At 42.8% G+C, this 13,112-nt stretch overlaps 1 pseudogene; it reads right to left on the bottom strand.

The window, feature by feature from the left end:
• Positions 1-2,214: 2,214 nt before the first annotated feature.
• Positions 2,215-13,112, bottom strand: part of LOC122703125 — a 34,009-nt pseudogene continuing 23,111 nt past the window's right edge.

The following is a 13,112-nucleotide window of genomic DNA, read 5'->3' as shown; positions in this document are numbered from 1 at the left end:
GATGCCATAGTCATCATCTAGTTTTAGTAATATACCCACTTCAGAGAATCTCAATCTCTCTGAAGCGCTCCCTGGGTACAAAGAGCAAAGTCATTGAATTCTGGAGTGTTCGAGCAGGATCCTAACAGGATCTGGCAGGTGAGTTTCTCAGGCCTGGCATATGTTCCACTGCTTTGAAAAGTGGAGCTGTGGACAGATCTGCTGCTGTTGAAAGTGTAAGACATATGGGGTACAACTAGCATGATCACTTAGACATTATTAGTCCAGGATCATTTCATTTTCTGTAGCAACTCCCTTCTGCCTCCTCTTACCTGAGAAACTGTTGTAGCCACTGCCTAGGCCTCGGTATGTCCAGAAACCATAAAACCATCAAAATCCCCAGAAACAGACTGGTGTTTTTCCCCTCTGGTGGTTTCCTGTAGCAGCAAAGGAAAGGACCCAACAGCCATTCTCAATGCCCATTCATGGACCTACAGTTTTCTTGTTATATTATCATTATTATTTCTTTTGCTCAGGAGAAAGGAAAGGGGCCTATTACAGACAATTGGCCCTCTGTATTTGTGGGTGCCACATTCACAGATTCAACCAACTGGAATAAAAAAATATTCGAGGAAAAATAATTTCAGAAATTTCTAAAAAGCAAAACTCGAATTTGCTGCATGCCAGCAACTAGTCACATAACACTTGTATTAGCTATTATAAGTAATCAAGAGATGATTTGTTTAAAGTATAAGGGAGGACCTGGGTTAAGTCCTGTAGGAGAGGAAAACAACTTTTTCTCTATCCTCCTAGGTTCTGTAGCTAGAGCCCTGGAAATCAAACTGACAAAATTTAGCGAGAGAAAAACAGAGTTGATTAATACATGCAGTATGCATATTCATGGGAGAAACTCAACGATGACTAATTCAAAGGGATGGTTAGAACTTTGAGCTTGGGAATTCCCTGGTGATCCAGTGATTAGGGCTCAGCACATTGACTGCAGGGCTCAGGTTAAGGTCCTGTAAGTCAAGAAGGGCAGCCAAAAAAAAGAGAAAAGAACTTGGAGCTTATATATCATCTTTTTTTTTTAAGATTCATTTGTTTATTTTTGTCTGTCCTGGGTCATCGTTGCTACGCACAGGATTTCTCTAGTTGTGGCAAGTGGGGGCTACTCTTCATTGCAGCGCCCGGGCTTCTCATTTCAGTGGCTTCTCTTGTTGTGGAACTTGGGCTCCAGGGCCCCTGGGCTCCATAGTTATGATGCACAGGCTGAGTTGCTCCATGACATGTGGGATCTTCCTGGACCAGAGATCAAACCCGTGTCCCCTGCACTGGCTGGCAGATTCTTAACCACTGGACCACAAGAGAAGCCCCTTATATAGCATCTTAATAAAGAACAATAAATTTGCAGAGAAGGGATTAGACAAAAGAAAAGGAGTTTAGGCTTTTCAGGGTGGCAAACTGTGGGAAGGTAAATATATGGGAGGAAGCCAATAGCAGATGATGGTAAGGTTTACTAAGGTTTGTTTCATAGATTCCTCTTATGCCATCCCTGTCCTGCTAAGAGTCTCGAGTTGTCTCTGGTGAGTCCAAGAGTTATCTTTCTCTTTCCTGGCATTGAGGAAGGAGACACCTTTACAAATGAAAATTAATATCTTACTCTCAGCCAGGTGGGGAAGGGCAAATGGCTTTTTTTTTTTTTTTTTGCATTTGCTCTTTTGTAATTGTCTTCAGCACAAAGTGATCCTTATGTGAAAGTGGTGTGTTTTCGATGGCATATTCCAGTCCCCTTCATTGCTAACTCCATCAGCTGAGTGACCTTCATCAGTTTACCCAGCTTCTCAAAGCCTCAGAGAGCCTTACTAAATAGGTTCAATAAGAGTATGTTCTGTATATTATCATATGTGAAATAGACTGCCAGTCCAGGTTCGATGCATCAGACAGGGTGCTCAGGGCTGGTGCACTGGGATGACCCTGAGGGATGGGATAGGGAGAGAGGTGGGAGGGAGGGTCAGGATGGGGGACACCTGTGCACCCATGGCTGATTCATGTGAATGTATGGCAAAAACCACCACAATATTGTAAAGTAATTAGCCTCCAATTAAAATAAAATTTAAAAAAAAAAAGAGTATGTTCTTCTTCACAGAGCTGTGATGAGGATTAAATGAAATATTGCACATAAATCTTTTTTTTAATATGCAAGTATTTGTTTTAATTACTCTTAATTGAAGGTTCCTATTTTTGGAGAATAGCAAGGCATTTTATTATTCACTTTTTCCATTCCTTTTTTTTTTTTTTTTACTGAAGTATAGTTGATTTACAGTGTTCTGTTAGTTAGAGGTGTACAGAAAAGTATTCAGCTATATATATATATGTATGTGTTTCAGATTCTTTTCCACTATAGGTTATCACAAGAATACTCTTTCCATTCTTTAAACGTTTCCGCTGGTTTTGGCAAATTCGCCTTCTTTTTGTTTCCCCACACTGTGCCACGTGCAGGATCTTAGTCCCTTGACCAGGGATTGAACTTGGGCCCTCAGCAGTGAACGCACAGAGTCCTAACCACTGAACCATCAGGGAATTCCCAGCAAATTCACATTATCCTCATGACTGTATTTCAGAGTAATTCCAGGTATGTTGGTGGATTCATCATCAATCCACTGTGTATCTTTCTGTAATATTGAAGAGTAGCACTCTGCAACTTGCATAAATAGGGTAAAAGTTGAGGGGTCTCTGGTCAGCTTCTTCCAAGTGGCTGGAGCCTTGCGTTAGGCAGGTTGAAGTCTAAATATGTGTCCAATCTCATGGGTTAAAGTCTTACAGGATTGTAGCAGCAAAGCATCACTCCAGGAGGGTAATAGTTATCAAAAACCAAAAAGCCCCTTGGAAAGTATTTTCTGCAGCTTCTTCACTTTGCCTTCATAGAGATATAGAATCACTGCCATACCTGGCAAAGCTTGCCCATACCAGCTGTCAAAGAGGCCTGTCCAAAGACAAAATGCAAAGAGTCTCTTGAATGAAGATTGATCACTGTTACTCTCACAACACAGAAGACATCTTCAGGTTCCTTCTCTTTTAAGAACTTCAGGATATGTCCTGCATGAATTGTGGGTTTTATGTGTTCTCATTGCACTAAAGGAACACTCTGTTACAGATTTAAGAACTAGTTCTAGGAGTTTTACTATCTAGCCATAGCAAAATGCTTCAAAGTAGCCCTTGAGTCATTTAATAAACTTTTCACTGATAATTCTGGTGTTTCCCAGGAGATCCATTGCCCTGTGTAACCATACTGCATTTCTCAGAAGAAGGTGACTTTCTGTAAGGATTACCGAAAAAGTGTTCAAAGTCTTGGGGAGCCCCGAGAGGTGATCCAATCTGATGCAAATGCAAAGTAATGGGTCCAAAAAGACCATTGTCTGTCTGGAAGTCTTCCATCAAATGCTGTTGTGTCTCATACTGTGACACACGCACTGGGTGCTTTGAGTTGAGAGCTGTTTTTAGTGTCTGTTCAGAGTGCTGTGCTGCTTGCCTCTTTGGGGAGGAAGATTCCCATTGAAGTTTTCACCTTTCTAGGACAGGCATGTCTGGGCCTGACCAAGAAAATACTGTCTGGGCTGTCTTCACCCAACAATAGTTTGTTATTCTGAGAGGAAGAATGATGCTGAAGTTAAAAGCGTGGATTTTGGAGCCACATTGCCTGACTTTGAATCTCATCTCTGTCACCGTGTGACCTTGGACAGATTACTTAACCTCTCTGGTCCTCAGTTTCTTCATCTATAAAATAGAAAATATATTTCATAGGGTGCTGAGTTTTTCAAAATTTTTTGATGTTTATTTTATTTTAATTACTTATTTGGCCGCTGTGGGTCTTGTGGCACACAGGATCTTCCATCTTCATTGCGGCATGAAAAAAATCTTTAGCTGTGGCATGTGGGATCTAGTTCCCCCAACCAGGGATTTAACCCAGGCTCCCTGCATTGGGAGTGCAGAGCCTTAGCCACAGGACCACCAAGGAGAGTTAATTTTTTTTTAATGAATGTATGTACAGCACTTCAAATGAAACCTGGAGTACAGGAAGGTTTATGTGTTAGCCAGTCACATCATCGGGGACCCAGGGAAGGGCCCTCGGCATAAGCCCTCAGCAGTGGCAGGTAGACCATTTCTTTCTGGCCGAGATCAGTGGATGGGACAAAGCCCCCAGTTATGAGTCAGGATTCCTAAGTGTGTTCCCACCAGACCTGCAGGCTGTGACCTTGAGCCGTGGTCCTTTCCTCCTTGGTCCTATTTCCCCTTTTGTAAATTGTGGGGGCTGGACATGGGGGAGTCTCAGAGGTGCGGTCCTCATAGTGAATGACTGGGACAGAAGCAGAGACATGAACTAAAATGACAAAGCAAAAATCCAGGATGACCTTTTAGGGCACCCGAAGGTGGACCAGTGAGCAGGAATACTGCTGGCCTGGGGGGAACAGTGGCATGCTCAGGTGAGGGACCTAATTTCTGCTTGGGTTGGAAGAGATGAGAAACCCCATCCTATCCCTCCACCTCCCACCCGAACTCCTTGGCAGCGTGCAGCAGTGCGGCACTGACAACTCCTTTTCCTGACTCTGACAGTCTAGTTAACTGCAGAAGTGTAAAGTGTTCATGCTGAGAAAAGCCTGGAAAGTTTCAGTAAATGCTTCCCAGGGGTTTATCTGTGCCAGGGACAGGAATTCAGGGAGAAAATGAACTGCCTTCTCCTCCTGCAAGTGATGCTGGCAGGAGCAGGACACGATGCCTGAGAGGCCGCAATGCCTGAGAGGACCCTGCATGGTTCCTAGGGAGGCTCCTTAAGGGAGAGACTCCGGGGAGAGCCGACTGAGCGCCACACATCGGGGCTGTGGCCCCTGGGAGGAGGGTCTCCTGAGACCTCATTTCCATGCTGACTTGGAGGATGCAGGAGATAAGAGGGAGGTCTCGGCTGCCTCTGAAGAGGTTAACCTGCCAGTTGCACCAGGAAGAGGCAAAGATTAAAGGTGAGGGAGAGCCTTCTTTGCTGGTGACCCCCTCGGGGAAGGGTCTTTGGCCCAGTCTTCCTAGGAGCCACCCTGTGGAATGAAATCCAGTTCATTACTTTCACACATGCCAAGGACAGGGCCAGGTGCTGGAAATAAAGCCCATACTAAAATGCAGTTCCTTAAGGACTTCCTTGCAGTCCAGTGGTTAAGACATACAACAAGAGCAAATGAACAAAAATAGGAGTACTGGAACCAGGATAAAACTTTCTCCTGCAAAGTACCCCCAGTTTCCTCTACTGGCAAAAATTAGCATTGTAATCGCAACAATAGGGATTAAAGGGTCTAATCCATTATCAAGAGCAGATCATGAAAGGTGGATTTAGCTCTGGGAGGCAATAAATTGATAACAAGCACAGCAGTCAAGAACTTTAAAACAGCTATTATGAATATATTCAAGGATGGAATGGAAGAGGCAAACACAATAAACAAACAAACGGATAATCTTAGCAGAGAAATGGAAACTATAAAAAAACACCAAGTAGAATTAGACATCAAGATGGTGAATAGTTAACTGGTTTTTTGACAAAGGATCCAAAGAAATTCAATAGGGAAACGAAACTTTTTCAACAAACTGTACTGAAAAAACTGGGTAAAACATACGGGATTGTCTATGATCCTAAACAGAAAAGGTTAAGAAACAAAGCTTCTAGAAGAAAGCATTGAAGAAAATCTTCATGAGCTTGAGCTAAGCAAATATTTCTTAGACTGGACTCAGAAAGCAGAAACCATAAAGACTGAGAAACTGGACTTCATCAAAATGTCAAACTTCTGTTCATCAAAAGACACCATTAAGAAAATGAACAGGCAAGTCATGGGCTAGGATATGTCTAGATCCCACTCTATATTTGTAACTCATATTCTGCAAAGAGTTTGTATTACATATTATATAAAAATTCACACATCAATTTCAAAACACCATTAAATGCATACACCAATTAAAAAGCACAATAAAAAAAATAGTGGAAAAGACTTGGACACTTCACAAAGAAATATACAAATGGCCAATAAGCACATGAAAAGGTATATTGCATCATTAGTCATTAAAGAAATGCAAATCGAAACCAAATGACAGATACCATTTCACAGTCACTAGAATGACTAAAACTTAAAAGACAGTAGTAATTGTTAGCAAAGACATTAAAACAATTAAAATTCTCATAACCGCTCATGGGAAGGTAAAATGATAAAACCACTTTGGTAAACAGTTTGGAAGTTTCTTTTAAAATTAAACATATACCTACTCTATGATCTCACATTTCTACTCCTAGAGATTTACCCAAGATAAATGAAACTTTTTATCCAGACCTATGTCCAGTTGTTCATGGCCACCTTATTCCTACTAGCTGAAATCTGAAAACAACCAGCTACCCTCCAACAGGTAAATAGGTTTACAACATTGTACTATATCCATAAAATGGAATACTACTCAACATTAAAGAGGAACAAAATGTTAATTCAAGGAACAATATGGATAAGTGTCAGAAACATTATGCTAAGTAAAAGAAGTTAGAGACAAAAGAGTACAGATAGCATGATTCCATTTCTATGAAATTCCAGCAGAGGCAAAACTAAGGCAGATGATTGAAATCAAATGGGTGATTACCTGGAAGAGGTGGTCATAGGTTGACCACAAAGGGGCAGGGAATAACTTTCTAGGTTGATGGGAAATTTCTATACCTTGATTAAGGTGGTGATGGCATGGGATTATGCATTTGACAAAACTCAATGAACTATATATCTTATCTTTTATATTTAATTATTTGGCTGCACCAGGTCTTAGTTGCAGCACGTGGAATCTTTGATCTTCCTTGTGGCCTGCAAGTGCTTTAGCTGTGGCATACAGAAACTTTAATTGCAACATGTGGGATCTAGTTCCCTGACCAGGGATCAAACCCAGGCCCCCTCCGTTGGGAGTCTTAGCCACTGGACCAACCAAGGAGATCCCTCAATGAGCTATATACTTAAAATGCCCACTTTATTTGTAAATTATACTTGAATAAATTTAGTTTTATAAAGGGATTTATTGAGCATGTACTAGATGCCTGGTTTGTGAACTGTGAAGAAAGAATGAACATAAAATAAGTTTTATAGGAAGAGATGAACAAAGAGGAAGTAGTCAAAGATATACAAGAGAAGGAATAACAAACAAGGTATTTAAGAAGATGAGAAAGGAGGGACACTTAGAGCCCAGTTGGCTGTGGTTAGCGTGGAGGACACTAAGACAAGAAAAGGTGGACAGTGGAAGGAACAGCTGCTGAGAAACAGGTAGAAGGACTGTCAGACCATGCCATGGTCCCAGCTGAGCCTGATAGACTTGAATCTCTGATCGCCCCAAGGATAGCATTTCTCCAGCATTGCTTGGTAAACTAGTGGAGGGGCAGGGAGTGGGTACAAATTGTGGGGTGTTTAAAAGCATGTGTCATGGATGGGAAAAATAATAAGAGTAGGAGGCACTGACAACTACTGTTACACAGGAGTTAAGCTGGGAGGGAAAGGAAGTGAAGCCAGGAGGGGAGCAGATGGAGAAAGTGGAAGGCTCGTGGGACAAGAGGAACAGGAAAGAGCGCTAGAAGCAGAAGGTCTCGATCAGCCTGGGTCTGGAACTGATGATTTCTGGTCTGGTCTACTCCTCTCTCTCCTGGGCTTCTCCCGTGGCCTGGTGGTAAAGAATCTGTCGGCAGTGCAGGAGACATGGGTTCAATCCCTGGGTCAGGAAGATCTCCTGAAGGAGGAAATGGCAGTATTTTTATTTTGCCTGGAAAATCCCATGGACAGTGGAGCCCCGCAGGCTATAGTCTGTAGGGTCGAGACATAACTGAGTGACTAGGCACACCACACCTCTTTCTCCTACAGACACAACATCTGGATTTCTTTGGTACTCCTTTTTTCAGTGAATTCCTCACATTTATTGAAAGCCTATTGTATGGTAACCCAAATTGTCATGAAAAGAAAGGTTTGTGCAGATTTTTTCCACCTAATAGATACATTCTCCTGAGGCTGTGTTCATACAGAGCTGTGTGCCCACCTCAGCAGCATACTTCACACTGCAATAAAAAAAAAAAAACATTGTTTTATTTACTTCTGTGTTTATTTATTTGTCTGCATCAGGCCTTAGTTGCAGCCTGTGGGATCTTCAGTTGCAGCATGCAAACTCCTAGTTGCAGCATGTGGGATCTAGTTCCCTGACCAGGGATCAAACTTTGGACCCCCTGCATTGGGAGCGCAGAGTCTTAGCTACCAGACCACCAGGGAGATCCACCTCACACTGCCCTTTTAAACCGAGAGCATAGCTATCTAATCTTAACATTTCACACCCTTTAGCCAGCAATTTCACGTCTAAGAATTTATTCTTACTGCTATACCTGGACACACACAGGCTATTTGTTTTAATGCCATTTGCAACCATAGGAGGAATAACACATCAGGAGACTGTTAAATGAACAATAGTATTTCCATGCAATGAAATACCATTGTATCCATTACAAGAAAAAGAAAGTTCTTTCCATATCAATATGAATTGATTTCAAAGGTGTATTGTTTAAAGTGAAAATGAAAATAAGATACCAAACAGTATTTTGTTTTATCATTTGTGTAAAAACAAGAGCACATGGACACCTAGAAACTGGACACTATCACTCCTGGGGCCGTTCTGCAGCTTAGGGATAGGAGAAGGCCTAATTTTGTACTCCACACCCTTTGTACCTTTATAATTTTGTGTTAGTTTACCTTTAGAATTTTGAGAGAATAAGAGAGAGTTTGAAAAGTGGAAAGAGAGGTGGGGGGGGTGCAGCAGTGAGAGAGATGAGACTATAAATGAATTACTTATTAGTGTCTGGAGGACAGAGGGAAACCTCAGTCTAAGAATGAAGCCCTAAGATGGACCTTCAGGACTTTACCCCCCAGGGTCCCTCAGTTGTCACCGGACATTTCAAGCACCTGCCCAGCTCCAAACAGCTGTATCTCAGAGGGCCACTCTTGCTCTCTCGAATTGGGATCCACCACTTATGTCCAGACATCTCTCCTTTACTCAGCTTCCTGACAACCTCACTTGCCCAGAGCTCAGCTAAGAAGCAAAACATTATTTTAAATGACTCTGAAGTGTCATCATACATGTCACTAAAGCTCATGCATTTGTTTGATCCTAACTCAGAGCCCATTTCCCTTTGTGCGGACCTTTCAGGTCCCTGGAGTTGGTAAGAGTATTATTTCTTAATAATTAGTATTGTTAGAAATAATGAGTATTATTTCTCTTAATTAACTAGGCTGTGTCAGGTTTTAGCTACAGCATGTGGGATCTAGCTCCCTGATCAGGGAATCAAACCAGGGCCCCTGCATTGGGAGCTCGAAGTCTTAGCTACTGAACCACCACGGGAATCCTGAGTATTATTTTAAACTGAAGACATTTGAGGGACTTCCCTAGGGGTGCAGCGGATGAGAATCCACCTGCCAATACAGGGGACATGGGTTCGATCCCTGGCTCCGGAAGATTCCACTTGCCTCAGAGCAACTAAGCCCATGTGCCGAAACTACTGGAGCCCCTGCACCGAGAGTCTGAGCTCTGCAACAATAGAGGCCACCGCAGTGAGAAGCCCATGCACCACAATGAAGAGTAGCCTCCACTAGAGAAAGTCTGCACACAGCAATGAAGACCCAGCGCAGCCAAAATAAATAACTAATTAAAAAAAAAAAAAAAACACCTGAAGACATTTGAGACACAGCAGGTATAGAAAGAAGCCTTTTGGAGTTTCCCTTATCTGACTACAAGGTAAAACCTTTGAAAGTGAAGGTGCTATAAAGCCCTTCTTTCAGGAATCTTCGCTCCCAAGAGAAAACCAATCACTGGATGAGAAATTATATAAACTAACATTATCACAAACATTCATACCTTCCATTTGTTTCCCTGAAAGTCAATTTGTCTTCCCTAAAAAATGGCTCATTTGTCCTTCCCATAGAAGCTGTTTTTTCCCTTCCCTTTCCCCTGTTAAGCTGATATGGAAACTCCTATTTCTAGATGCCAGTGAGCCATTTCATCTGAATGCTCCCACAGGCATATGAATAAAATTTGTGCATTTTCCCTCCAGTGATCTGTCTATTATCAGTTAGCCCCTGATCACTGGACCTAAACTAGTAGGGGAAAAGTTTTCTCTCTTTGCTGAGTTTTGGGTTTTTTTTTTAATATTTATTTTTATTTGTTTATTTGGCTGCACCAGATCTTAGTTGTGGCACACAGGATCTTTGATCCTCGCTGCAGGATCTCTTAGTTGCAGCATGTGAACTCTTAGTTGTGACATGGGGGATCTAGCTCCCTGACCAGCGATTGGACCTGGGTCCCCTGCATTGAGAACATGGAGTCTTAGCCACTGGACCCCCAGGGAAGTCCTTACTGAAGAAGGAATTCATAGGGCCTGGACTCCATCTCAGGCCTGTCCGTGCTGGTCGTTCGTGGCCACCTCTCCAGTGGACTCTGAACTCTGTGCTTAGCGCCTGTGGGAATGACAATGGAAGGATAAGAACCCCTCTGGGCAGGGGAATCTTGAAGATCACCTCCAGGTTACTCATTGCCTAAGAGGAAACACACCGTAATCACCCCCGTCTCTGGACAGGTCATAAATTTTTCCGTATCTATCAGGATGTAATCATGGGCTTATTGATTATTAACTGTTTGGAATGTAACTTTGGGTTTATTGATTATTAACTGTTTGAACACATAACACATGAATGATGGGGTTATTGTAGTTGTATTTACCCTTCCTTTGTTTATGTAAGTCTCAAGGGAATTGGGGTTGTGGGTTTGGACACGTACACATGGGGTATAAAAGATTTTCACAAATTCTGACCGGGGTCCTTGGCTAAGAGGAGACTCTGCCTTGGACCCGCCGGTGTAATAAACTGCACTCCACTATCTGCATTGTCCTTCTGAGTGAGTTTGTTTCCCGGAGAGCATGGCTATAACATTACTTTGCTGTTTTAACCGAGCTTGGTTAACAGGCCCATAGGAGAAAAGAGACAGCAAATTATAAGAGAGGAATGTTATTTCATGCAGAAACCTTCCTTCAATTTCACTAAGTGATAGATGACAACCTAACTGTTGCAGGGAAGACAGAAACATCTATTTAAAACAGTAATAACCTCAAAGAAGTGCAGGTTATTTGCCACTTCGCTTGTCCTGATATCATGAGGGCATCTGGAGTTGCCCCACAGCCCAGCCACTGGGATCTGTAATCATGCCCCATGTTTTAGCACAAAGAGCTAAATTCTCTTCGGGGCTTTCTGATGGAGAAAAGAGAGCAGTGCCTGTCAGGGAGATTTCTATATAAACCTTTTAAAACTGTCTGAGGGTTAAAGGATAAACCCCATCACTTCAACATCTTGGCTTTTACAGAACGACTCACTCCCCTGAGATTTCACTTCAGTGCAATGGGAGGGGGCAGGGGAAGGCTTGTTCAGTGTTCAGAAGATTACAAAATCACAGAATTCAGATAGACAAAGGAAAATCAACAGCAGCTGGCCTCCACGGGGCTCTTGAATGAACCCAGCAAGGGAGGAGTCTGTCCTGCCCAAAAGGCAGCAGGGCCCAAAACCAGGGTCCAGATTCTTGTTCTGCAAAAACCTCTAGATAAACAGTCACTTGCTTCTCTAAGCCTCTGCTTTGTCTTCTGTACAATGGAAATAACAGCCTCTAAGCTCTCGGTGTTACCAAATCATTGTGATTATTTAATTCGGCTCAATTTATTCTAACAAATATTTACTGAGAACCTACTGTGTGCCCTTCCTGGTACCAGGTAATCCCTGTAGGGAGAACAGAAAAATGAATAACACATAGTTTTTTACTTCAAAGAGCTTGTAATCTGACAGGACCAAATTAACTACCAGATGGTGTGAGATAATAGAAAATATCTGTTGGTCTCCGTTTGGGGTTCTTGACACAGAGCTCCTGAAACCCTTGTAATTTCCTGGGGGATAGCAGTGAATTGTATTCCAAAGAGGAGACTCTGGGTGGACTCCTACGTGGCTCCTGGCTGGAAGGACCAAACCATAATTAGAAACTTGAAATTTTCAGCCCTGCCCCCACTTCCTCTTGAGAAGGGAAAAAGGCTGAAAATGGAGTTATTGATGGATCATTCTGAAGTGATGAAACCTCCATAAAAATTCCAGCTGTATGGGGTTTGGAGGACTTCCAGGCTGGTGAACACGTGGAGATTTGGGGAAAGAGGGTTCGGAAGCTGTACAACTTTTCCCTGTATCTTGCCCTCTACATCTCCCATCAGTCTGCTCCTGAGCTATAGTCTTTCATCATATACCAGTAATCTAGTAAGTAAAATGTGTCTCTGAGTTCTGTAAGTCTGCATTAGCAAATTAATAAAAATCAAGGAGAGGGCCATGGGAACCTCTGATTTATAAGCCAGTCAGTTAGAAGCACAGGTAACAACTTGAACTAGTGACTGACATTGAAGTCCAAGGAGGGGTCTTTGGACCCTCCAGCCTATAGCCAGTCAGTCAGAAGCACAGGAGATAATCTGGGGGTGGGAGTGAAGGGTCGAGGGAGCAGTCTTGCGGGATTGAGCCTCAGCCTATGGGATCTGATGCCGTCTCCAGGTAGATAATATCAGGACTGAGTTGAATTGTAGGACACACAGCTGGTGTCCCAAGAATTGCTTGTTGGTGTGGGAAGACCCCCCTGCCCCATACACACACATTGAAAATCGGGTCTTGGAATGTAGTTTAGATGGGAAAGTGCTTTAGAAAGGAAACCCTCCTCTACAAAAGTTAAGTGTCAGTACTTTTTCTGGAAGCTTGGAGTTTGTGGTGACACTCTTACTAAAGGAGCAGCATAGCTTAAAACCAGGTTTAGCGAACTAAGTCCTGGGAGCAGCACCCTGTCTAAGCCCCACCACCTAAGAATCCATCTTTCTTGTAAACCTTTCCAAGAAAAAGATGCAATTCCACCCTCCAAACCAAGAGACCCCTTGATCCTGCTGATCTAGCCTCTTAAAGCCTCTGGAATCAGCCCCCGGGCACAACCGGAGTCCTGCTCACAAGTTGCTCTTACGGAGAAGGTGTTAGCAGAACACAGCCATG

Source organism: Cervus elaphus, chromosome 11 (assembly GCF_910594005.1).
Source record: "Cervus elaphus chromosome 11, mCerEla1.1, whole genome shotgun sequence".
NCBI classification, from domain to species: domain Eukaryota; kingdom Metazoa; phylum Chordata; class Mammalia; order Artiodactyla; family Cervidae; genus Cervus; species Cervus elaphus.
The sequence above is the reverse complement of the archived record's forward strand: the minus strand, read 5'-3'. Positions and strand labels throughout refer to the sequence as shown.